Source organism: Marmota marmota, unplaced genomic scaffold (assembly GCF_001458135.2).
Source record: "Marmota marmota marmota unplaced genomic scaffold, marMar, whole genome shotgun sequence".
Taxonomy (NCBI): Eukaryota; Metazoa; Chordata; class Mammalia; order Rodentia; family Sciuridae; genus Marmota; species Marmota marmota.
The window spans coordinates 2,928,118-2,953,084 of record NW_026000052.1 but is presented as its reverse complement, the minus strand read 5'-3'; the positions used below and the strand labels follow the sequence as shown (position 1 = coordinate 2,953,084).

General features: G+C 57.8%; 1 long non-coding RNA gene across 5 annotated transcripts; it reads left to right on the top strand.

Moving 5' to 3' along the window:
- Positions 1-2: 2 nt before the first annotated feature.
- Positions 3-24,272, top strand: LOC107159164. Of its 5 annotated transcripts, none has more exons than XR_007351291.1 (11): positions 3-160; positions 1,963-2,171; positions 2,434-2,599; positions 3,724-4,689; positions 4,927-5,222; positions 5,484-6,069; positions 11,582-11,714; positions 12,679-12,877; positions 13,548-15,663; positions 22,098-22,248; positions 22,366-24,272. It is a non-coding gene; the product is annotated as an uncharacterized LOC107159164 (long non-coding RNA). The 5 variants fall into 5 exon arrangements; XR_001505710.2 differs by having other exon boundaries at positions 2,434-4,689; positions 5,484-5,837; positions 5,963-6,069; XR_007351288.1 differs by having other exon boundaries at positions 2,434-4,689.
- Positions 24,273-24,967: the final 695 nt, after the last annotated feature.

The following is a 24,967-nucleotide window of genomic DNA, read 5'->3' as shown; positions in this document are numbered from 1 at the left end:
GACATGGAAGGGTGGACGGCCCCCAGGGGTCACTGCCCCACTGCAGAGTGGCACGGCTGTGAGAGGCAAGAGCACCATTTTCAGGGCCTCATGGTGAAGGCAGCTGGCGGAGAAGCAGGAGGCCGCCAGCCACCCTCCCGGCAGGAAGCACACCGTTCAGGTGAGGCGGCGCCTGCACCGGGCTCAGCGCGCGTGTGTGCGCACGTGTGCGCGTCCATGCCCAGTTTCCACAATGCACACAATTGCCTCCAAAGAAACGGGGATGTTCTTTGGAGAGAGGGTGCGTTTTTGAATTTCAATGGGCTGTCTCCACAATGTCCGTTTAATTAGCGTGTTTTGAAGGGGAAATGAAGGAAAATTATAACTCATCCGAGAAAATGGGTCCTACGTGCTCAGCTCTTCTTGCGGGTTCCCGAGGCCCACCCCAGGTCTGCAGAGCCGGAGCCCAGCGCCGTCCAGGGGAGGGAGGGAGGCATGTGGCTGGGGGGCTGCAGGACACTGAGGACGCCGCTGGTGGCAGAGAGGGGTGGTGGGGCTGGACACAGGGACACAGAGGGAGCAGTTGTCATGCCCACCCCTCTTGGACTTTGTCCTTGGCGCCAAGGGTGGGACACTGAATCCAACAGAGAGAGAGAGAAGTGCCACTCAGGGCCTAGCTTGATTCTGGTTCGGCCACGGGTGTCTGAGAACTGAGACCCGGTTTCCTTATATGAGGAATTTATGAAATGTGGTGACAGCTGTGAACAAATAGGATGAGGACGGAGAAGGGCTGTGGAGCTCCCGGCTTCGGGCAATTACGGCTGGAAGCGCTTTGGGGGATCCCGGAAACGCCCACCTTGGGGCTCAGACTTGGCTGAGCTTCTGCAAACCCTCGGCTGGCCGGGCTCATGGGGTCAGGGGCCTGGGTCTCTGCTCCCTGAGTGCTGGAGGCTGTGAGGAACCAGGAGGCTCCTCCCTCACCTGTCCTGAGAGCGCAGGGTGTCCACTTCCCAGGCCAAGGCCTGCACCGCGCCCCAGGTGAGGGCTGGGGAGACCCCTCGGCTCCCTGCTCTGCAGCCACGCAGCTGTAGCTCGAGCCCCTCTGCACCCCCCACACACCTCCCTCCCCAGGGGCCTGCACCCCTGACAGAGGGTCCCCCAGTGACTGGCCAGGCCTACAGTGCCATGCCTGGGCTCCAGCATGAGCGGGGGCTGGGTAGTCCTGGCTCTCCCCTCCCACCCGCTGCCCACTCAGGTCTTCAGGCCCCGGCCTGAGAGCATGTAGAGGCCTGTGGGCCCCGTTGCCAACACGCTCAGGAGAGCAGCCACCGGGCAGGCGTTGCAGGGTGGAGTGGGAGACGAGCAGAGGTCCAGTGTCTGGAAGCACAGGGGCGCGAGGCAGCCTGCAGTTCTGGGGTCCCCTCCCCTCGTAGCCTCGCCATCCGAGAGGCACTTCCTGAACACCTGCTGGCCAGGCCAGGCCCGTTCTCTGGCTTCACAACAGTGGCCACCCTATTCAGGGGTGAGGAAACCGAGGCCCAGCAGGACAGAGGCACTGGGACAAGAACCGTTTGTAATGTCCCCAGCCGGGGGACACCAAAACCCCTTCTCTACACTATAAGGTAGACAGCAAGACCCTGAGGCTTCCCAAGGAGCCAGGGGACAGGGACACGGGAGACCACAACCCACTGTCCCCCGCATGTGCCCTCCTTTGCCTGGCCCTTCAGCGTGCCCACACGGCTGGTCCTGCCTGCTGCCCGCCTCCGCTGCCGATGCTGCCAAGAGCTGTGTGCCCACAGGGCCCGCACAGCTGCCTGCGCGGCCGCTGGCCTCCCCAACACCATTGTTGGGCAGCTGGGAGGTTTCCAGTTCCCCGCTGATGAATAGGGCTGCTGTAACCACCTTGGCACGGGCTGCCGCCCTCCCCAGTTCTCACTCTGCGCCGAGGCCGGGCCCTTCCCTACGCGCTCTTCCCTCCTGCAGCTGGGAGCCAGCGGGATGCCTCCCGGAAGTCTGCGCCACCTGGGGGCCCGGCTTTGGCCTCCTTCTGTGGGCGAGTGTCCAGGCAGCCAGGGGCTGCTCCTTCTGGTCCAGGACGTGTGTCCAGCCCCGAGCCTATGGCTGTGCGTCCACACAGCTGCTGTGACTTGGGCCAGCACCTCCGCTCCATAGAGGAGGACGCCGAGGCCCAGGTGAGAGGGAGTCAAAGCTGGAGTCCAGGTCTCGTTACCGAGACCCCGTCCTCTGGGCCCCTTCTGCACAACACTGTCCTGTGTCCACCTCCACGTGTGCGCTCCGTCCCCTCATGTCCCTGTGCTGGAAGGTTGTCCCCCAGGAAGCACAGGCCCCATGCCAGCCCCCTCCACTCCCCTCTCAAATTCCTTCACGGGGCTCAGGGCCCTCGTGGAGCTGCTGGTCATCTGGGGCGGCTCCTATAGGTCCTCTCCTGTCCAGGGCACTCTGTGCAGCCAGGCATGGAGCTTCCTGGGCGATCTGGAGACAGGCCACACGGAGGCCCCTGCTCACCCTCCAGCACCCTTACCTGCAGAACTTAGCTGAAGGCCATGGGATGAGTGGACGGATGAGGAGTGGACAAGATGATGAGTGGACAAATGGACAGGTGGACTGATGGGTGGGTGGCTGCCTGGCGGGGTACATTAGGACCTGTCATGAAGGCCTCAGAAGGTGTGACTGACACTCTGGAGGGATACATGAAGTGGTCTCTGCAGGGACAGGGAGCAGCCAGGCCCTCACTGGCAGGGCCTCTCCTGCCCTGTGGCAGACAGGACTAATCACCAGGGCCAGCTCTCCATGGAGCGTGGCCCTTGGGCCTCCCCAGGCAGCCAAGAGCACTGGCTCTCGGGGCACCAGGCCCTTGCTTGCCGCCCAGCGTTAGGCTGTTATTGGGAGCTCAGTTGGAGCAGAACTGCCTGGGGCAGGAAGGAGAGGCCCTGGGGCAGGAAGGAGAGGCCCTGGGGCCAGGCCTGTTCTGTGGCGGCCTCCTCACCCACCAGCCTGCTTCACATGCAGGGCAGGCTCTAAAGGCCTGGGGGTTGGTGTTGCACCCCGAGTGCTCCAGGTTACCTGCAGAGGCACAGCTCCGGGGCCTCCTGCCGGGGCTCTGGGCACCTGCTGAGGGCTCCAGTCCCTGCGTTTGTGCTGCTGGGTCCAGGGGCCTGGACACCTAGTTTCTGTAGGCAGGCACAAGGCTCTGCAGCACAGCTGGGTGGTATGGCCGGTAGCGGTTGGGTGCTGTTCTTTGCACAGGAGGGGCCCACTCCTGGAGGGGGGAGCTGGCCACAGCCGTGCAGCCCAGAAGCCCCCCCGCCCCTGTGTCCCTGGCCTTCCAGCCTGGGTGGTGTGTCCCCCCACAGGAGCCGTAGCCTCAGCTTCACCAGCCTCACCTGCCTGCGTGAGCCTCTGTGTCCCTGGGAAGGGAACCTCACAGCAGCTCCTGGGGGGTCACCAGATGCTCACTGGTCTGGCTTCACCGGCCCTCGAGCCGAACCCAGGGAGAAGAGTCTTAAACTCTGAAGTCCACCAACCGAGAACCACTGGAGATTCCACCAAGTTTTGATTTTGTTCCTTTTATTTACTGTAGAGAATTTTTATGTTTATTGAGAAATCGCATCATAATCCCTTGAGTCAAAATGTGGGTTGTTTTTCATTATTTCCTCAATGGTGTGACTTGGACACAGTGTCCATTTCCTGTCCCTAATGTGCGTCCATCACTTTTCCCAGCAGCGAAGCTTGTGCCGACCTCGATCAGACAGGTGCAGCCTTTGGGGAGGTCGAGAGCCCAGCTCTGGGGTCCTTCCACTGCAGTCGCACCCCAGCTCTGGCGCTCAGAGCCGTGTGGCTTTGGGCACCCACTCTGGCCTTGTTTCCTTCTCCCTGTCCCCGGGTGTTGGGAGAATCAGGTAGGAGGAAGGGCAAGCAGGTGACTTCCTTGGCCCTGCAGCTTATTGCTGAAGATGGGGTCTCAGAGGTGACCAGCCCACACCCGAGCTGTGCAGGCCCAGGAGACGTATGGGAGCTGCTGTCTAGGGGTCCTGCTGCCACTGACAGCCCCTGTGCCCTGCACTCTGTGGCCGGCAGGCCTGCCCAGGATGAGCTCCGAGCTGCCTGGGTCCTCAGCCTGCCCAGCCACCCAGAGCTCGGGCTCCCACCCCGTGACAGTCGACAGACCCGTATCTAGAAAATGTGGAAGCCACAGAATGGGCGAGAGGTGTAAACAAAGTGACCTCCTCCCCAGGAGCCCTGCCCCCCTCGGGGTGGCCCCTCGGCCTCTCTAACACAGGCCCCAGGGAGGCAGGGAGACGGCCTCTGCCTCCTGGCTCAGGGCTCCCCCTCCTCAAGTGGCCCAGCGTTCGGAGGCTCACCTCAAAGACGGGGAGCTGAGGCCCCAGGAAGGTGGCACAGTGGCCCCGTGTGAGCCCAGGCTCTGCCCTCCGCCTCAGCCGTGCTGCGACAGAACAGATCCATCTCTCCTGGGACCCTGGCGCCAGGTCCCGTGTTCCCCTCCCTGTGCACACTGGCCAACGGGCAGGGTCTCTGCTGGAGGCTCCACACGGCCCCCCCCTACGGGGCAGCAGGCTCCCAGCACAGCACGCATCAGGGCCCGCCCTGCTCACCCCACTGCCCCTGGGCCTGCCTCCCCAGCTCGATTAGCCGATTAGCTGGCTGGCCGGAGGACAAGCTGTCTTCCAGGTGAGCATTCCTCAGAAAAATGACTTCATTATCACCTTCAGGGCTTGGCGTTGGGGGAGGGCGAGTGTGTGGGGGCAGGGGCTCCAGCAGCTGGGCCCAGAGTGGCAGGGACCCCCACCCGCAGCCCTGGCGGAGGCAGATCTGTGGGATTAAGGGGCTGGAGGGAAATATTACATTATGATAACAAATCACCCAGTTGATTGGAATTTAATTATGTCTCTTTTATCTTGGTGACAGTCATGCACCTGGGATCGAGGCCCTGGCTGCTGGAGCAGGGGCCAGCTCAGCGGGAGCTGGGGGACTCACCCCAGGGGATTAATGACACGGAGCCCTTCCTCACCCTGCCGGGAGGAAGCCACCAGCCGCCCCTCCCCTCTACTGGGTGGGGAGCCACAAAGGGGTCCCTCCTGCAGGACAGTGGGACTCCTACGTCCTGGCCAAGGTGGCCAGATGGAAAGGTTGCCTGCCTGCCCAGGGCTGCCCAGTGCTGCCCAAGCAATCCTAGGAAAGGCAAACCAGCTGCCAGACCCCAGGTGACAGAGGTCCCCCTCCCCTGTGAGCCACTTCCCACCAGGGGGTGACCAGCGTGGGCGGGCTCCAGAGCTGACTGCCGGCCTTGGGTGAGGAGGACTGGGATGGCTTTGTGGCGGCCAGAATGGGGCAGGCCAGGAGTGATCCGGGCGGGGACTGACCTCCTGGGAGCCCCACGGTCGGCAAGCCCCGCAGCCCCTCTCCTCGAGGATAAACATATCTGGATTTCTGTGACAGCTTTGCTTTTTGAAATTTCGTCCTAGGAAATTCTAGGGCTCCTTTCTCTGGCCAGGGCCATTTTTGTCACAGGACATGTTAACTGCTGGAATTTGCTGACACCTGGCTTGGGTCCCTGGTGGACAGTAAGACCCTCGTGATTCCATGGCAACCTGGTCCTTGGGGCTCCCAGCCCTCTCTGGGCTCCCTGGGGCGGGAGCTGCTCTGGGGGTCCTTTGCCCCATTGGAGCGGGGTGGGGGGTAGGGCGTGGAGGAGCATGGTCACCTGGCCTTGGGCTGAAGATGCAGAGGTGGGGCAGCAGCTCCCTGCCAGCTCCCCACCATGGGGTTCAGGTTGGGCACCTCATTCAGCCTCCTGCAAAGACTGCCCAGAGGGCCACGTGAGTCTGTCTCTTCAGCTGATTTTCTGTTGGTGCATCACAGTCAGGCACAGGGGTGGGATTCACTATGCCACCTTTGTATGTGCATGCAACGTAATTTGATCCTGAAATGCGATGTTACTTAGGATGCACCTGCCAGTCAAGTATTGACAAGCCCCTCCTCCTCTCTGAGGTCTGGAGCCCACAGAGCCCCTGCTGTGCATAGGACCCGGAGGTGACACAGGTGGACAGGGTAGGTGGGAGACAACCTGGGGCTGTGGGTCTCTGAGGTTTGTGCTCAACCTTGAGCAAGGGCATGCCCTGCCCTAAACCCACCATGTGGTGCCACAGCACGGGGTCTGGGCAGCTTCAGGGGGGCAGGCTGGAGCTGGGCTGGGCAGGCCGGGGGTCCCGAGGACCTGGAGCAGGCTGGGGGTCCCGAGAACCTGCAGGGAAGCCAGAGGGGTGCAAAGTCAGGGAGCCCACATTGGCCTCTGTGGCAATCAGGAAGAAGAGCTTCTGGGACCCCAAACCTGTGCAGCTGTGGGGGGCTGGCCGGGGCGCCCTGGCCTCAGCCCCACAGCGGTGGCTGTCTCCATCCAAGCACTTCTCCCACCGTGGGTGCCGTGGGTGCTGTCCCCCGCCTCTGCTCAGCATCTGTGGGCTCAGACGGCAGCCCTCGCCCTGAGCCTCCGCCACATCCAAAGTGGAAACAGATGGGCTTGTTCATGCCCCGGGAGGGCAGGCTGCTGCCACCGCGGCACGTCCAGATCCCCGCTTCTGGGGGGACGTACCAGTGACAATAGTATCAGGAAGGGGAGATTTCCATTCCAAACAAGTCGAAGCAGTTGGCACCCAGCGCGCCCTCGAGAAAACCAGCAGCTGGCGGGGAGCAGGTGCCAATTTCCCAGCAGGCCACGGTGGCCTGGCTGGGGGCTGGCAGGGACCCGCCGTCTCTGCCACTCCCGTGGGGACTGAGGCAGTCTCTGGCTTGGGATCTGGCACGTCAAGTTTGCTCCATCTCCTGAACTGGCAGCCCCTGAAGACCAGCAAGTCCCTGGGCCACAAGTGGCTGGCAAGCACCTGGGTGGCACCCGGGCTGCTGGCTGCTCCTCCCCGGGCTGTGGAGCGCAGCTTCCCAATGGCCAGACAGAGGTCTCCGGCAATGGGCTGGAGGCTGTGGTTTGAATCCCTGCCCAGGAGCTCCGCTGCCCGCTGCCCGCTGCCCACTGCCCTTCTCCCAGCCCAGGCATGGTGCCGTGGTCACTAGGAACATGAAGAGTGGGGCAGGCTCCTCTCCTCCCTGACTGCAAACTCCCTGAAGGCTGCCTCTGTCTGGTCATCGCTGTCCCTCCAGCCCATGCTAGCGGGGCCTTGATAGAAATCAGCTGAGTGGACAAATGACCCAACAAGGACCCCAAGCTCCCAGCTGAGGCGAAGGAGTTTATTCCACCTGTCACGTGGATGGCAAGCTCGGGGCAACCTCGGGAACCCTAGCCCTGTCTGGAAATGGAGCTTCCGGATGATTCTCGGGGGATAGTTTTCACAGACACCTGATCCCCTAGGACCTGACCTTTGGAGGTGGAGGCGGGGTGGGGTGCCCTGGGCCAGGAGGGCTGGCCTCCATCCTCCCAAGGTGACCGTCACCAGGGGAGAGGCAGGTCTGCTCCTTGGGCCTCAGTGTGCCCAGACCCGGGCATTGACTCTGGGAGGGCGTCCATGCCCAGCCTGAGGCTGCCCTGGGCCTTGGGTGGCCCTGGAAAGTTGCCACAGGACCTCACGCACGCACTGAGGCTCCCTGCCCAGCTTCTGTCCCCAGCACAGGCCTATGTCCCCTACCCACCTGCACTGCGCCATCACCTTGGCTACTTTCTGATGGGGACGAGGGAGACCTGTGGGGCGGGACCTCATCTGCCTCCCGTGGGGACCTCTTTGTGGACACCAGTAGCGCCTAGACCCGCAGCCCTCAAGACATGAGCTCATGGAACAGCCCAGGTGGCTGGCTAAGAACATGCTAGAAATCCCCAATTCCCACAAAGAGCCAGCCAGGGACCAGCCTACCTGGTGGGGGTGGGGGGAGGTCAGCCCCTGGCCAGGACAGCGGCCTTCTGAGAAACAAGCCAGGCAGAAATGGCAAGTGCCCCACCCTTTTCCACTCTGGCCATGCCACACTGCCTGGTCCTGGTGTCCCCCAGCCATGACGACCTCCACCTCCTCACAGGAGCCTGCCTGTATGCCCGCCCTCCCTCCCCACCTGGCCTCTGAAGTGTCTTCCAGAAGTTCACCCATGGCACTCCTCTAAACCCCTCTGTGGCTCCCCAGTGCCCTCAGATAAGACCCAGCCCAGAGCCAAACTCCTGCTGAACCCACCACAACTCTAGCCATCAGTCAGACAGAATCACTTCCTGCTCACCCTGGTCCTTACCCTGGTCAGGGTTGGCACAGCTGGTCACTGTGCCTGGGGCTGTGGCTCTGATCTCTGACTGGCCCTAGCCTAGCAGATCCTAACTCCCACGCCCTGCCTTGGAGTGTGCACTCTGTGAGGGCCAGCCTACCTGTGGACCGTCCCCCAGGAAGGACGCATCCTCCTCAGGAGGGGGAAGCACGGGAGGAGCAGCCTGGGAGGGGCTCCACCAGGTGCAGGTAGTGAAGCAGGTTGGGGTGTGGGCTGCCCACTGCCGCAGGCCTTGGTCTCCATCTCTGGGGCCAAGTCCTCGGGGTGGGGTGACCAGGAGGGCCTAGCCCAATGCTGGTGACCCGCCCAGTCATGGTGATCTAGTTCCAGTCCACCTGCTGGGCCTTTCCAGGGCCTGAGGCCTGGGATGGAGACTGAGGTCAGACCAGCGGACGGTGATCTCCTTCGCCTCTGAGAAGGGGCGGGAGGGAGACGTTTCGGTGCCTGCTCACCTCCAGCGCCCGGCTTTCTGGGACTCCGAAACAGCTGTGCCGGCCGAGTCCGACCCCAGGGAAAGCCCACCTTGTGTCCAAACTTTCCAGCACACAGCTGGGCCAGGGAGGCCACTATTCCTGCACCCTGAGTTGTGCCAGGGCCTGGTGAGGAGAAGGGACCCGCGTCGTCCTCGTGGGCGAGTGGGGGGTCAGTAAGGCTTGGCATGGCTTCATTGGCCTCGCGTCACTCGGCCTGCCCCCACCGCCTGTGGCTTCTCCCCGGGTCTGTCTTCACCTGCTGTCCTCAGAGGGCACTAGACACACTGGACCAGGAGCCCGTCTGACTCCACCAGGACCCAAGCTCACCAGGTGTATTGGCACCCACCCTGCTTCCAGCTAGGCCAGTCTGAGGGCCCGGGGTCCGCACAGGGAAGTCCATGTAAGTGGTTTCTGGGTGGAGTGAGGACCTCACGTTCATCAGTGGCTCTGCCCTGCCTGGCTCCCCGGAGGCCGGCCCTACGGGAGCTGGGGCCCTGACTGAGTCTTGGCTCCTCTGACCACACCGGGGCCTCACGTGTTGGGCAACAGTGCTACCATGGAGCTGTGTCCAGCCCTGGGGCTTGGCTTCTCCACAGGCCGCATGTCACACCTTTTGGAGTGGCAGGGCCAGTACCTCAGGCATCACAGGAAATGTCCGTCTCAAGGCTTTTTGGTGGGATGAAGGCCTGAGCTGCCCACAAGCCACCCCTGGCCACCTCCCTGGGTGCCCTCGGGGGGCAGGACGTGCCAGTGGGTGGGTGTCTCCCACAGCTCTCCAGGACACACAGAGGAGGCCGGGCTCCAGCTTCAAGGGCAGGAATGGGCCAAAGCTCCATCTTTGCAGAACCTGCTTTAAGGTCTCCAGCCCGCAGGTGCAGCTGGGCCCATAGCTCTGCCCTGGGCCTGCAGGCCGGCCACCCAGGGACTGGATGGCCCCATCTGTGGACGGATGGCCATATCGTCACCTGGGGGGCAGGCAGCTGGTGTCTGAGGCGTGGGACCAGGGAAGAGTGGCCCAGCCCCTTTCCTCCTCCCTGTACGAGGCCTTGGGAGGAAGAGTCAGGCAGAACCACTTCATTTTCCTCCCCTTCACCCTCTGCCTGGTCCCCCTCCCTTTATCGTGTATTTTAGCGGGTGCAGACCAGGATGGAGGGTGGTCCCGGGCTAGGGCAGGCGGCCTGGTCTCCAGCTCAGCCTAGCCTTGGAGCTCCGGCCCTCTGAGGCCAGGCTGCAGGGACCAGGCTGGCAGGGGAGGGCACCGAGGGACTGCAGGCAGGCTGGCTACTTCCTGGACCTGGTGTGCAGTCGTGGGGGCACCCAGCCTCCAAGTAGTCAACAGGGCCACACGTGGGGCAGGGCCACCTGTGCCCAGCCCACCCCCCGCCTGGTGCAGCACGCAGAGCCAGCTTTGTTCCTCCGCCATGTACTCGGTCGCTTGTTCCCCAGAGTGGGTTTTTGCTCATGGGCCCCGCCATCCCACCTGGTGGTGGCGCCATGGCCCCAGCACCTGTCCCTGCACAGGTGTTGTTGCCGCCATGGTACAGAAGGGGAACTGAGGGGTGGGCTCAGCAGCCCCTCTGCTGCCACAGGCTGGGCAGAGGCCGGGCCAACTCCAGGGCCTTCACTCAGCCCTGAGCCTCCTCGAGGCAATGGGGAGGGAGTAGGCATGCTGGTCCTGGGCCTCTGGGGCACCTGGGAGGGTCCAGTGGCAAGGTCAGCATGCTTTGCCATGGCAAGGGGTCCTTCCTGACCCCTGGCCTCTTGGTGTCATTCAACCCCAGGCTCACGGGGAGACTGAACTTCAGGAAGATGGGATTAGGGGAGGGGGCTCGAGTCTCTGGGCCCTGCCTGCCTTTCGTCAACAAAAGCACATGCCTTTCCCCATCCAGAGGGCAGGGTCTTCCTGCAGCCAACCCACAAACGGACTTAATCAAAATGTAGGTGCAGGATTGGTGTCCCCTAAGCAGAGGGACAGCTCCTCTGGCTCATTCCTGTCCTGGGGGTGGGCCAGCTCTATGCATGATAGCCATGAAGTGGGCACAGCCTGCTGCCCACCTGTGGGTGAATGGCTAGGCGGCCTGTGGTCAGTGGAGTAGCCTTCAGCTGGTCCCTGCCGCCGTAACTCCAAGAAGCCAGGAGCAAAGGCTGCGTGTTGTGGGATTCGCGCTCTGAAGTGTGCCGAGAGGCAAGCCTGCAGGAGCAGAAAGTCGCCCGTCTCCAGGGCCGGGGCAGGGCCGGGTGGGCGTGGCTTCCTCTGGGGTGATGAGGCAGAGGAGAATCAGGTAGTGGAGAGGTTGCACAACTGCGTGTTCGGAAGCCCAGGACACTGTGAAACAGGGATTCTGTGGCACGTGAAACATGCCTCGGTTTTCAAAAGGACTCACAGGGGACTGTGAGGGTCAGTTTCATGTGTCACTCAGCTGGGCCCAGTGGTGCCCCAGGATCTGGTGGCCTCGCTCTAGGTGTGTCTGTGAGGTGCTTCCAGAAGAGATCAGCACCGGATCCAGTCAGTGGGTCCCACCCCCTCTAGTGGGTTTCACCCCGTCTGTGGGAGCTACCCAAACAGAAAGCAGAGGGAGGTTGCTGTGGTCTGCGAATGTCTGACTGATCCCTGTGGCGGTACTGAGAGGTAGTGGGCCCTTTAAGAGGTTAGGGCTGTGGCACGGTTGGGTCTCAGGTTCCCCCATGCAAGGGATCAGAGCCTTTGCACAGGAGTGAGCCAGGACTGCTGGGCCTGCACTGGTTCCCTTGACAGTGGGTTGAATAAAGTAAGGTCAGCCATCTGGGTGCACTTGCTCCCTTTCTCACCAGTGACCACTTCCTCCCTCTCTCACCAGTGACCTCCCTGCCACTGGAGTCCACTGAAGCCACATCATGCTCTTGACCTGGGAGCTAAACAACCTCTTCTCTTTATAAAGTACTGGCCTCGGGTGTTTAGTAATGGCAACAGAAAACAGGCTAAGATGAGAGGTGAGTTTGTTCTCTCTCTTCTCCAGATGTCCATCTCCTTCCCTGGACATAGCATCTCTTGGGCTTGAGCCTTCTGTCTTGAACAAGAGCTGAACCAGCAGCTGTCCTCTGTCTCCAGGTTGCAGATGGCAGATCACGGGACGTTCATCCTGTGTAATCATCACTGGGGCCGGTGTCCATGATAACTCTTTCTATATATCTGCACACTTTCTTCTCTGGAAATGAGCACCAGAGAGCTGGGTCACCAGAGGGCTGCTCTGCTCTGGTGCTTTTAGAGTGGGGTGCTTGTGCAGCCCGACTGGGCCCCTGTCATGGAGGCAGGTGTAGGAGGGCAGGGGGTCTCACATGGCCTCTGTGGACTTCAGGAGGTCAAGCTGGAAGTGTCCTTCTTAGCTCCTTCCTTTTACAGAGGGAAGACCGAGGCCAAAAGGTGGCAGTGGCTCTGCAGAGAGGTTTAAGTTCCAGAGCCTCAGCCCTGAGCTCTGATCTCAAAGACCGTAGTGGCATTGAGTGGCCGGGCAGCCCGTGCTATGGGTGCAGGGCTGGGTCCACACCGGCACCCAGACCTTGGGCTTTGCCTGGATCTGGCACTGCAGCCTAGGTTGGCAGCTAGCCATTCCCTGGTTATCTACTGACGCCCAAGAAACGCCCCCTGGCTACGTAGTGCTAACCACACGCAGCTCCCAGTTTCTGTGAGTCAGGAAGCCGGCAGCGGTGTGGCCAGGAGGGTCTGTCCTGGTTCCTCGAGAGGTAGCCACCAGGCTGTCTGCTGGGCTGCTCGGCTCGGAAGGGCTGGACGGCTGCCAGTGGGAGCTGGCTGTGGGCAGGAGGCCTCAGATCTCTCCTCGGGCTGCCCGAGTGGTCAGCTTCCTGGGGGGGGGGGGAAGACAGAAGACACTCGTCTCTTGGACCCCAACCTCAGAGTCACATTTTTCCTTTCCACAATGTCTTGTTGGTCACACAGATTGGCCCTGTCCAGCGTGGGAGGGGATCACAGAGAGACTTGAACGTCAGGAGTGGGGGTCCCTGGAAGCCCCCTGTGCCTGCCTCCTGCAAGCAGGGACTCTGGTGTTTACCTTGACAACCGGACTCTCCCGGGAGCCCGAGTGCGGCTTCTCCAGCCCTCGATGCTGCTGTTTTTAGTCCTTCCAAATAAATTGATGGTAATTCCCTGTGATTGCCTGTGCCGCGCTGAATCCCGGGAGCATCTCTCTGCCAGAGGCGACATTTTTAAAGCTGCCTAGCACTATCTGTTTAGTAGGCAGGAAGCCTGACAAACCTGAGTACTGATGGCAGAAATGTCCCCAGGCACAGCCTGTGCTGGTCCCACGGGCCCCGGCTCACACAGGACAGTGCAGATGAGAGGGGGTCCTGTCGTGGCTGCTGGAGGGATGGGCAGCGCCATGATAATAAAGAGCATCCTCAGATCAATAGAAAAATGCTGCCGCTGCACATCTTCCTCTGTCCCTTGGCCCTTACCCTTGCCTGCTTGGGGTCCTCGAGGCTGAACCAACAGCCCCCTGCTCACCACGTCAGGCTGCTGATTCCCAGCACTCTCTGGAGCAGCCAGTGGTGTGCCCCCTGCTAGGTGCCCGTCCCGCGGCCCTCCCTGTCTGTGCCCTCCCCTCACCCTTTAATCCCAGGGTGTGGGAGGCCCTCATTTCCAGCCCCAAGCAGCACCCCGTGCCCTGCAGCCCCGGGCCCTTTGCTGTGCTCCTTTGAACAGTGTGTGGGTGTCGGGGCTGGGAGGCTCTGCGGGTGCTCGTCTCTAGGGAACGTGGGCCGGGGCGGTCGACGGATTGCCCTCCATCCTCTTATGAACTGTCCCTGCAGAGGCACACCTAGTTCCGGTCACTACTGCGGACAGTAAGAACATGGGCAACCTATTCACCCACAAAGCCCCAAGAAGTCGACATCAGTAACCAAGTTGCCAAGAGCAAGGACGCAGCAGAAGTGGGACTCGGGGCGCAGGGGACCTGTGGTCGACCCACCACCCTCCGACCCCCCAGACCAGAGAGTCCCCATAGGGAGACCACAGGTCCCATGAAGAGGTGGAGAAGGACGCTGTGGGGCACTTCATTCCAGGGAAGGTCGGGTTGCCACTAGCCTGCCCCCGGACCCTGACGGACCCTCATCAAGAATGTTCCGGAGCTGCAGACAACGGGAAGTGTGGCGGAGAAGAGGGTTCATTTAATCAGTGACGTGAGGGGGAGGTCCATCGACACTTACCTCACCAGATCAAATCAACTGATACGTCAGGAGGAACAGGCACAGGGGCAGGACCACGTTGACGGCGCAGACGCACACCGTGTCCAACTCCCGCATGTCCCTCTAGGTGCAGAAGAAAGGCTAGGAGCAGATCATAGTGTCATTGGTGGTGACTTCCTTGGGGAGCGATTATTGACACTTTTCTCTGCCTCTTGTCCGTTGTCGTCTTATGTTTTCTGGACTTTCTCAAATGAATCACGTTTTTGGACTGAAGCAGAAATTACGTAGAAAGGCATCGCACACAGGACACATGAGCTGAAGGTACCCCTGTGGCAGGACGTCCTGCGGATAGGCCCCTGTCGCAGGCACACGCAGCGCTGTGGCTCAGACGTCTTTACTTTGCACAGATGTCATGAGAGACTGAGGAAGGCCCCAGAGACACTGGTGGCACCTGGCTCTCACCTGCCTCAAGTTCACCTTATAAACTTGGGCAAACTCCTCACGAGGCCTGGGTCAGACCTGGCCAGACACCTCTTGGGCTACCGTCCCCTCCATCTCTGTGTCCACTTTCTCTCCACAAGGGATGTCTGGGACTGTCAAAGGCAGGGTGTTTGCATGGGCCCAGATCCTGAGCTGGGCAGTGTCAGCTGGGGACACAGTGACAACCTCTGCAAGCCCCCAGGAGATGTGCATAGTTTAGTGGCTAATCCTGGGAGGAAAGAGGGACCAGGAGCCGGGGGTAGAGGGAAGACTCAAGCCAGGGCTACAGAGGTCGGCTGGTGTCCCAAGGTCAGTGCAGGTCAGACAGAGCCCCGTGCTTGTGGTCAGGAGGCTCAGAAGCAGTGCAAAGAGCAACAATTTGGAGAGAACTGGCAAGGAAGGGAAGGTGCGGATGGGTGGGTTGCCCTGCGTCCACGAGGAGCCCTGCCCAGCAAGCCAGCCTCCTGGGGCCTGGAGTCTCCTGATCCTGATGCTTGAGGACACGTCCTGCCTCCCCAGGGTCTGCACTGGCCGTAAATATGCTCCTGTGTGGTCAGGGGCCCAGGCGAGGCTGATGCACGGCCCTGGACCCTGGGCTCTCCTCCTCCTCTCAGCGGGGCCGTGGAGCCTTCCGTTCCTGTGGCTTCCTCCTCTGAAAACGTTCCCCTACTCCACTGGGCCAGCCTGAGAGAGACCCTGTGTCCCGCCTCCCCTCCTCCACCCAGCCTGGACTGGGCCCTCGCCCACCCCTCCCAGGCTGTACTCGCTGAACCATCGCCCCCACGGGGGGGCGGGGCAGCCTCTGCGCTGGGCGCTGCTTCCTCCCCGGCTTTGGGAACTAGGCCGGCACCGAGGAGTCTTGTGCTGCATTTTCCTGAATGCACACCAGAGATCAGGGAGCAAGAAAACCGACCCTCCCAACCAACATGGCCCTCAACCCCCTTGGGTGGGCCTCGGGGCCAGCCAGGTCCTGGGAGGTGCCTGCCCCTTGCCCCAGGAATCGCCTCCTCGCTTCCCTGCCCTCGCCCTCCCTCCTGGTGCTTCCTGGCCCTGCAGAGACCAGGTCATCTTCTCTCTCCTTTCTGTCCACAGATGACCCCTTACGCCACCTCCCTGCTCCCCCCTTGGCCCCTGGGGCATTCAGCTGGGCTCACCCACAGCACCCGCCACCCCGACTGGCAGAGGAGTCTGTTGCCCTCCCACTGCATTGGCCCTCAGTCCCCAGATCGTGTCCCTCTGTCAAGCCAAGCCACTCAGCCAGGTGGGCCCTCCCTCTTTACCTCTGACTGGTCATTGTCGATAACGCACTATTAAAAGTTGGAAATATATTTTCCTCCTGCCAATCTTTTTCCTTTTCATTTAGCAAACATTGATTTTCCCCCTCCTGTAGATGGACTAGAAATGAAATCACACTCGTCTCTTTGGGGTGATTTAGTCGTCAGTGCCCGAGGCAGTGGTCAGGCGCAGGGCTCCTCTTGTCCCCTCACCCATGGGTCACTCCCTGACCTCGGACAGTCATTTAGCCTTTCTCCTCCAGCTGGAGAAGGAGACCCCTGACCTGGGGGAGCAGGCAGCACTATTGACCAGCCAGAGTCACCTCCCCCAGAGGGTCTGGTGAACGCCTCTGTAAAAGAGCCAGGTTCAAGGCTGTGTTGATGCCAAATGAAGGAGTGGCAATTATTCAATCAACTTGACTAGTGTAGACAGTGGCGGGACGTCTGCGATGTCCTGGTCCCCTCAGCTCCCGAGCTCCTCGGCTGCACGGGAGCAGGAGACTAGGCTTCCAGGAGCCCGCCTGCCCTCACGTTTGTGGAGAGGACTCGCGGGCTAAGCCCAGTCAGCCTCGGGAGGACTTGGGAGTGGAGTCCTTGGGGAGGGATGTGGTGGACACCAGTTTGCAGCCAGGTTGGCTCAGGTAAGTCACTCTGTGACTTGGTTTCTTGGCAACCCAGAGAGCATAAGTGCACAGTTGGTGCTCCCCAGTAATGAGGTTGCCAAGATGGTGTTAGCCATGGTGGTAAAGAATCTGGTGGTGCTGGTGATGGTGGTGGTGATGGTGGTGATGGTGACAACGGTGGTGATGATGGTGTTGATGGTATTGATGATGGTGATGCTACAATGATGGTGTTGATGGTGGTGATGCTACAATGCTGGTGGTGATGCTGGTGGTGATGATGCTGGTGGTGATGGTGGTGGTGATGCTGGTGATGGTGGTGATGGTGGTGGTGATGCTGGTGATGGTAGTGTTGATGGTGTTGATGGTGGTGATGCTACAATGCTGGTGGTGGTGGTGATAGTGGTGGTGATGGTGATGATGGTGATGGTGGAGATGATGATGATGGTGATGGTGGTGATGATGGTGATGGTGATGGTGGTGATTATGATGGTGATGGTGGAGATGATGATGATGGTAGTGATGGTGGTGATGGTGGTGATGGTGGTGGTGGTGATGGTGGTGATGATGATGGTGATGGTGGTGGTGATTATGGTGGTGATGGTGGTGATGGTGATGATGGTGATGGTGATGGTGGTGGTGATGGTTGTGGTGATGGTGGTGATGGTGATGGTGCTGGTGATGGTGGTGATGCTGGTGGTGATGATGGTGAAGTTTGTAATGTTAAGGGTGAGGATGATGATGCTATTGGTGGTGGTAAGGGCTTCCTGAGGAAACAGCCTAGCAGAGAGCCCTTCCAAAATAACTCTTCTTCCACTGAAAGCTGGGTCTCAGTCTTGGCCCCTTGAATCTTATGGGCAGTGCAGCTTGCTTAACCAACACACTAAGTGCAAGTGAAGCCCCAGGACTTCTAACCCTAGGTCAGAAGAAGCCCATGGCTTCTCCTCTGGCCCCCTTGGGACATGCAGGCAATCCTGAGCTGTGACTTAAGAGTCCATTTGCCCTGAGAATGTGCTTATGAGGCCATGTGTAGGTGCACAGGGTGACAGTCCCAGCAGAGCCCAGTCTTCTTGTCATGCTGTCGAGGATTCAGACTTGTGATAAAGCTGTGGTGGACCTTCCGGATCATCCTGCTGCCAGCTGGACTGCACCCTCAAACCCAGTCCACACTGCCTGGAGCAGAAGGACCACAGCTGGACCCCATGGGCTTCCTGATCAGAGGCAGTGTGTGGTTCTGTTCCCAGTCACGTCCTGAGTAAACCCCATGCCTGCAGGTGACACCTTGGCTCAGCAGCACGGGCCACACCCCCTGCCTGGGCCTTACCTGCCTGGCCCTTGTCCTGCATGGGGCCCATTTGAAACTGTGGCTGCCTCCTTTGGACCAAGGGACCAATCTCCAGCTCTCAGTGCAGGGAAGGCGGCACAGGTGGAGCCCACAGAGCTGTAGAACTCCCTTGAGCAAGGTCCCACGGGGGCCTCCAGAAAGAGCCCAGCACACGTGGTGCCCGCCCGTAACTCCAGAGACTTGAGAGGCTAATGCAGGAGGATGGCCAGTCAGATGCCAGCCTCAGCAATTTAGTGAGGTCCTCAGCAACTTAGCAAGATTCTGTCTCAGAATTTAAAATAAAAGCTCTGGGGATGTGGTGAAGCGTCCCTGGGTTCAATGCCCAGTTCGGAAGGAAGGAAGCAGCAAGCCCAGCACAGCATAAGCCAGGAGCTGCCTCCAGGGGCACCACCTGGGCCTGAGTACAGCCACCCAGGAGCTGGTCAGCCAGGAAGACGAGGCTGGCCAGAGGGTGCCAGCAGGAAGCTCTTGGGTCCCCATGCTAACCACCACCTGGGGCTTCCTCATGCTCAGCTCTGCCAATGAGGAGCCATTGGAGAGACGGGCTTTGCTGCCCAAGGCATCCGCGAGGGGACAGGCCCACCTGCTCCCTCCTGTATCTGACGGGGGAGCTGCTAGCTCTCTTGCCCATTTATAATGGAGAATCTGGGGCTTCAGAGCTTTGGATTCCGGGCCAATATCACAATGCTGGGCTGGAATTTGAGCCCAGATCTGCCTGACACCCAAGCCTGTGTCTCCTGCCCCACGAGACGGACAGGTTCACGGTTGAAGGCGAGAGGGCCGTTCTGCATCCCTCTTCCTCCTGGGAGGAGCACATCCCACTGCTTTGGACTGAGATTTCCCCTGAACCCTGCCGCCTCCCCAGAGAAGAGCCTTGCTCTGCTGGCACCCCCTCCTGTTGCTGGGTCTCTGCTGCCCACTGAGCTGCTGTCCCCCTCTGTGACCTCGGAGCACGGCACACAGCTCTTCTGCTCCCAGGCCCTGTAGCTGAGGAAGCAGAGGGCTGGGAAGGGGAAGTCACACGGCTAGCAAGGGGCAGAGCTGAGGCTGGGGCTCCAGGGCCTCCAGGGCCACCTCCTTCCTCCTACACCACTGTGGCGCGAGGTCTCCTGCTTGCTTCCTCTGGTGACACACACAGGAGGCAGGGGCCCATACTGCAGGGGGCTGCTATACGGCTGGGTGCAAATATTTTGTAGGCATGTGTCCAAGAGTAAGTGCTCGCTTGGGTCACAGGAGAGATGAATAGCTAACTTTCAAAGGAAACACCAAAATTTTTTCCAAAGTGACTATGGCCCTCTACATCCCCATGGCCGGGTCAGAGCACCCCAGTTGCCACGTCCTTGCCACCAATCGGAATGGTCAGTCTTTGAAAGTTAGCCGTCTCAGTGGATGAGGGGATGTCTCAGGGAGCATTTTTGCATGTATTTATCGGCACTTTTGTGTCTCCTTTTGTGAAATGTATGTTCAAATCTCTTGCCTTTAAAATTCTTGTTGGTTTTCTTAATACTGAATTTTAAAAGCTCTTTTTATATTCTAGACACAAGTCCTCTGTGTAGTATATGCCTTGCAAATATTTCCTCTTGATACGTGCCTGGACTTTCCATTTTCTAATGGTACTTTTTGCAGAATGAAACTTTTTAATTTAAATTTTTTGTGTTTGGTATCATGGATTGAACCCAGGGACACTCTGCCACTGAGCTACATCCCCAGCCCTTCTTATTTTTTATTTTGAGACATGGTCTTTCTAGGTTGCTGAGGTTGACCTCAAACTTGTGATCCTCCTGCTTCAGCCGCTGAGTCTCTGGGATAACAGGGGTGTGCCACGACACACCTGGCCAAAATTTGTCAATTCTGATGATGTCCAATTGATCTTTTTAAAGAAAAGGTTGTATGATTTTGTGTTCTATCCTAGAGTCCTGTTTTCACCCCAAGGTAGCAAACAACTGTATTTTCTTTTAGGGGCTTTATGCTTTTAGGTTTATGGTCCTATGAAACATTTTAAGGTAATTACTGTGTTTGATATAAGGGTTGACACTTAATTTTTTATATAGGTATCTAGGTGGCAGAGCATCCAAAAGCCGTCCTTTCAACAAAATTTCTACCCATTACACTTTTGTCAATAATTAGCCATACGTAAGGGTCTGCTTCTGGGCTCTAGTCCTCCAAATTATACATATGCATATTTCATTTTTTATTTTAGACCAATATCAAACTGTCCTTATTAGTGTAATTTTTATAAAATGACTTAAAATCACATAGGGTCAATTCTCCAACTTTGTTTTTTTTTTAATTGCTTTTTAAAAAATTGCTTTGAATATTCCAAGTCATTTATTTCTATTTCCAGATGACTTTTAGAATTATATTGTCAGTTGCTATCAAAATTCATGTTGGGATTTTATTGCGATTATGTTGAATCGGTTTGAGGTCATTGTAATCCAACATGCCATACTCTCAAATCCATGAACATGGTATATCTGTGTTTACCTATGACTTTTTTATTTTCTTACTTTACAGTATAGATGTCTTGAACAAATTTTGTTAGATTTGTTCCAAACAATTTACTTCTTTTGTGCTATTATAAGTGAAATTTAAAATATTTTATTTTCAATTGTTTACTGCTAACACATAAGAGCAAAAAAAATTTTTTTTTTAAAATATCAACCTTGCATCTTGTGACCTTGCTAAATTCACTCACTGGTTCTGATTGTTGTTTGTGTATGTCCTGGGATTTCCTACATACATAATCACATCATCTGCAAAAAGGAGCACTTCAACTGCTTTTCTGAGCTTTTTGCCTTTTATTTCATTTTCTTGACTAACGGTAATGTTGAGTAGAAGTGGCAAGAGAACATGCTTTCTTGTTCCCAGTCCAAGGGGGAAATAAGTCAGCATTTTTACTGTTAAATATGTCTTTTTAAAAAATGAGATTGTTTTGTTTTGTGATTCTTTTTATCACTTTGAAAAAATTCTCTATTATGCCTAATTTTCTGAGTTTTTTTTTTTTTTAGTATGAAATTAAGTTGAACTTTGTCAGATCCTTTTTCAGAATCCTTTGGAATAATCAAACTGCAATGTGACTTTTCCCCTTCAGTCTGTTTATATGGTGAATTCTGTGGATCATTTTCCAAATGTGAAACTGACATTGCATCCCTGGGATAAATCCCACTTGATCATGAATATCACTCTTTTATATATTGTTATGTTTAATACAATATTTTGAAAAGAATTTTATCAAATCTTTGAAAAAACGTTTTTTCTTAAATCTTTGATAAAAGATCTAAGTGACTGAGTTCACCCATGGAACCACTGGGATCTGGAGTCTTCTATCAGGATAATTTCTGGTCTATTTGATCTCTTTAAGAGCTACAGGGCTGATCTGACTTTATATTCCATTTTGAGTCAATTCTGGTAAGTTTTCTCTTTCAAGAAATACGTTTCTGGGCACAGTGGTGCACGCCTGTAATCCCAGTGACTTGGAGGCTGAGGCAGGAGGATCACATGCTTGAGGCCAGCCTCAGCCATTTAGCAAGACCCTGTCTCAAAATAAAATAAATAGGGCTGAAAATGTAGCTCAGTGGCAGAGTGCCCTGGGTTCAATTCTCAGGTGAAAACAAATAAACAAAAAATTAAAAAAAACAAAGATTGAGAAGGGAGAAAAAAGAAAAGGGGAAAAAAAGGAAGAAAGAAACATGTTCATTTCCTCTACATTGTCACATTTTTTAAGGCAAAAAGTCGTTTGTGGCATTCTCCTACATCTTTTTACATGTACAGTGCCGATGGGCTTTTTTTCCATTCCTAATAGAAAACCACTTCTGTGTTCTCTCTTTTCTTCTTGGTTATTCTGATGAGGCGCTTGTCAATTTGGCTGATATTTTCAACCAACCAGTTTTTGCATTTGTTAACTATCATCTCTATGATCTGCTTCTGTTTCACTGATTTCTTGCATTTATCTTTAGTATTTCTTCTACTCACTTTGAGTTTACTTTGTTCTTCTTTTTAAAAAATCATCTTAACATAGAACCTTACGTTATCGACTTTAAATCTTTTTACTTTTAATGCAGGCCTTTAAAGCTAAACATTTCCCTCTAAGCACTGCTTTGGCTGCATCTCACACAATTTGATATGCAGGATCACTGTGTGTGTGTGTGTGTGTGTGTGTGTGTTGCTCAGGATCAACCCAGGGCCTTGCACCTGCTAGGCAAGTGCTCTACCGAGGAGCCACAGCCCTGGAATGATCACTTTTAGGTTGCAACTTTATTCCCTGTGTTTGGAGAGAGCTGGCTGGGTTCGGGGGTCCCCTCTGTGATTTCATTTCAAGGTGCGAGGGCAGAAATAGGCCCCTGCTTGGGTGAATCCTTGCATGCTGGCCTACCGTGGAGGGCGGGAATTGCAGGCCCCCTTTGGCCTGGCGCATCCACCCCAGCCATCTCGGACCCCATCTTCCTCCTCCTCTCAGGGTCCATCCTCCTAGAAAGGCAGCCTGACACCTGGGTTCTCTGCTACTGCTGGCCTGTCTAGTGCCGGCACGGCCTGGTCTCCTTGTGCCATCGCTCCAGCCCTCTGGTCGCACCTGAGTGAGTCAGCATCCTCTCCTCTTTGGCTTCTGTGTGAGTAACTTCTTGTCCTCCTGGTGTCCATTCCCATGCCTGTGGCCTCTGGGCCTGTCCTGCCTCCTTGCTGGCCTGGCCGGGCTGGGTCTAATCCTGTTGTTAATCTCCTTGCAGATTAGGTGCGACACGCCCCCCCACAGGCCTTGCTGCTTCCAGAAGCTGCAACCTTCCCTCAGGGGCTGGGCGGCCTCCTGGGGACTGGACAGTGACCTCACAGCTGATGTGGACGAGGGCGTGGTGAACTCGCTTGTTCTGCTGGTGGTACTGACCAGGTGGGCACCTCCTCCTGAAGAGACCCCTGCAAAGACAGTAGGCCGGGCACCGCTCAGAGGTGGTCACGCTGCGTGCAGGAGAGGAGCTGGCCTCCTCCGAGCCCACCCAGAAGGAGTCTGCAGTGCCTGGGAGTTCCCTTCCTCCCTCCTGCTCTACGTTCCACCATTTTTTTAAAAAGCAAAACCGTGTACTGTTTGCTCTGTGCGTACCGAGGCCCGCTCGGGCCTTTACTAGGTCCCGTTTTACAAGTGAGAAAACTGAGACTCAGAGCTGTGACTTGTCCCAAGATGCAGCCTTCCAGGAAGGACTGGCCAACGCTCTAGGGCAGAGGGGAGGGTCAGAGCCTCAGGGTGCTTGCCTGGGCCTTGTGGACAGGACCTCCCGTGAACACTTTCGATGCTGGCCCCTCCCTGTCACCTGGACTGGCTGCCTCACAGGCCTTCCCCGCTAGCCCGGAGTCCAGCTCGCCAGGAGCCAGGCTGAACGCAGAAGGAAATCCACTTGGAGCAGCTGGGGCGGGGGGGGGAGCCTGTGCTAATTCCTCTTCAGACACCACTGAAGGGTCAGCGCGGGAGTGGCAGGCCGCAGGGAAATGCTGTTAGCTCTTTGCTCAGCTCTCAGCAAGGGCATGTGTCAGGGGCTCCAGACACAGCTGCTCGAGGGCTTCCTGGGGACAGCAGGCGTGAGGATGAGCAGGGGGCATTCTCGGAGGGCAGGCAGCAGACCCCATGGGCATGTGCTGCCCACACCATACCGGGCAGTCCAAGGGAGGGGCTGGCAGGCCTGGGAGGCCCTGTGTGCCGGGAGGCGCGTGGGCAAGCACCTTCCTTCTGGGCCTGAGTCCCTGTGTGCAAAATTGGAGGGGCCAGGGGCTGAGGCAGGGGCATCCAGGCCTGCCTGGGACCCTCCTTTGTTTTGGAAAGCCCTCTGGGAAGGGAGGACCCAGCTGCTGAGCTAGCCTGGAGTTAAGTTGAGGGGGGTGCCTGCAGCAGCCCCCCCAGCCAAGCCCTCCTCAGCCAAGCAGCCTGGGGGCTTCCCAGGAGGACCCCAGTGCAGTGGGCGGTGAAGAGAGCCGATGCCCACCTCGGAGCCTGGTTTTCCTCTTGGTAAAATGGAGCCAATATCACATCGATCCCTGGCATGAGGAACAAGGGACCAGCGCTCAGAGGACAGGGGTACCAAGCGTGGGCCCCTGGGGGTCAGAACTTCCTGCAGCTCCTGTTCCACTTCCCTAATAATTGGGCTCTTCCAGACGGGGGCTGCCCAGCCTTTGGAGTCTCCTCGCCAGACACCCAGATCGCCCTGCACAGTGTCCTCCTGGGCCCACTTGGACAGCCTCTCTGTGGCCCCCGCCGTCCGGCCCTTCCAGTCTCCTGCAGACCGGACCCGACCTCCAGACGCTAATGGAGCTCGGGAGCGCTGGGGGCATCTTTGCACCACTGGCTCTTGTCTGGTCTCGTGCTTGGGTCCCTGGTCTGGCCTGGGCAGGACCTGGCCCAGTGGCCTGGGGTGGGGCCGTGCTGTGGCCTACCCCGTGCTGTCTGCTCCCCCTCTGTGGCCATCCCTGGTGTTCGTGGGCTCCTAGGGTCTGGGGCACCATCCCGGGCGACCTCGCCGTTCAGCCGTGTTGGCACGCGATCACCGCGAACACAAGCCAAGCGGCGTCTGTGTCAGCTTTTAAAACCACCAGAATGAGCTCACTTGTCGTGCTGTGGTCCAAATATTTTGGCCATTTAGATGCAACCCTCTGTGCTTGTGAAATTAAGTGTGTTATCAATCTCTTCTGGCCCGGTGACAGGGTGGGCAGAGAGGGTACATCTCCTCGCAGCAAGGGGAGGGCGCACACGGTCCTGTCGGAGGAAGTGGATGCGGGTGTTCGAGGACATCACTGACGGAATTGAGCTGGCCTGGGGGGAGGGACAGCTGGCCGGTGCAGGCTGGAGCCCATCACACCGAGGAGGGCAGGAGGAGCGGGTTCCAGAGGCATGGCCTTGGCTTCCGGATGCCACAGGGGGTGACGTGGGGTGGGGGCTTCTGCAGGGAGCCTCGAGGCAGAGTTACCTGGTGACAGGGCCATCGGGCTGAGCTGGGGTCAGGCTCCCGATGGATTCCAGACTGGACTTTGTGGTCAGCCCTATTTTTAAAATAAAGAGTCTTTGTAGAATATGAGGAAAAGCAGGAAGTGGGGTGTGAAAGTGCCTGTTTCCAGAACTCTCTGAGGCAGCCCTCGGGGCAGGCAGGCATTTCTTCCCGATTCTCGTGTGTATATCTGGGATTGGGATCCCGCTGTACGGAATTGTTAGCTGCCTTCATCTCCCTGCTGGTGTATTGTTTTGAGCACACACTTGCAAGGGCACCTGAGGCTGGGGAGAGGACACACTGCCCTGTGGTCAGCCTCCAGGCAGGACCGCCGGATCCAGGATCCTGAGTGGCTCTACGGCCC